Consider the following 265-nt stretch of genomic DNA (forward strand, 5'->3'; position numbering starts at 1 on the left):
TGGTGTTGAGCGGTCGCGGCCGGCCTTTTTCTTCTCACCGTTAAAGGTGGGTGGTCTGTCGATTGACAAGAATGCCTCCCCGCCTGGTGTTAGACCCGGTGGGTGTTCCTGGAGAGGCAGGCCTGGCTCTCGGGGGACCGCTTTGTGCATTATGTTTTCTCTCGGTCCGGTCCCCTGTGTCCGCGAACGCTCAAGAACGCGCCCCGGAAAGGAAGTAAAAGCCTTGCCGATACCGCAGGCCCCCCCGCCTCGCTGCGCTCGAGAT

This window comes from Chionomys nivalis, chromosome 13 (genome assembly GCF_950005125.1).
Source record: "Chionomys nivalis chromosome 13, mChiNiv1.1, whole genome shotgun sequence".
Classification (NCBI taxonomy): Eukaryota; Metazoa; Chordata; class Mammalia; order Rodentia; family Cricetidae; genus Chionomys; species Chionomys nivalis.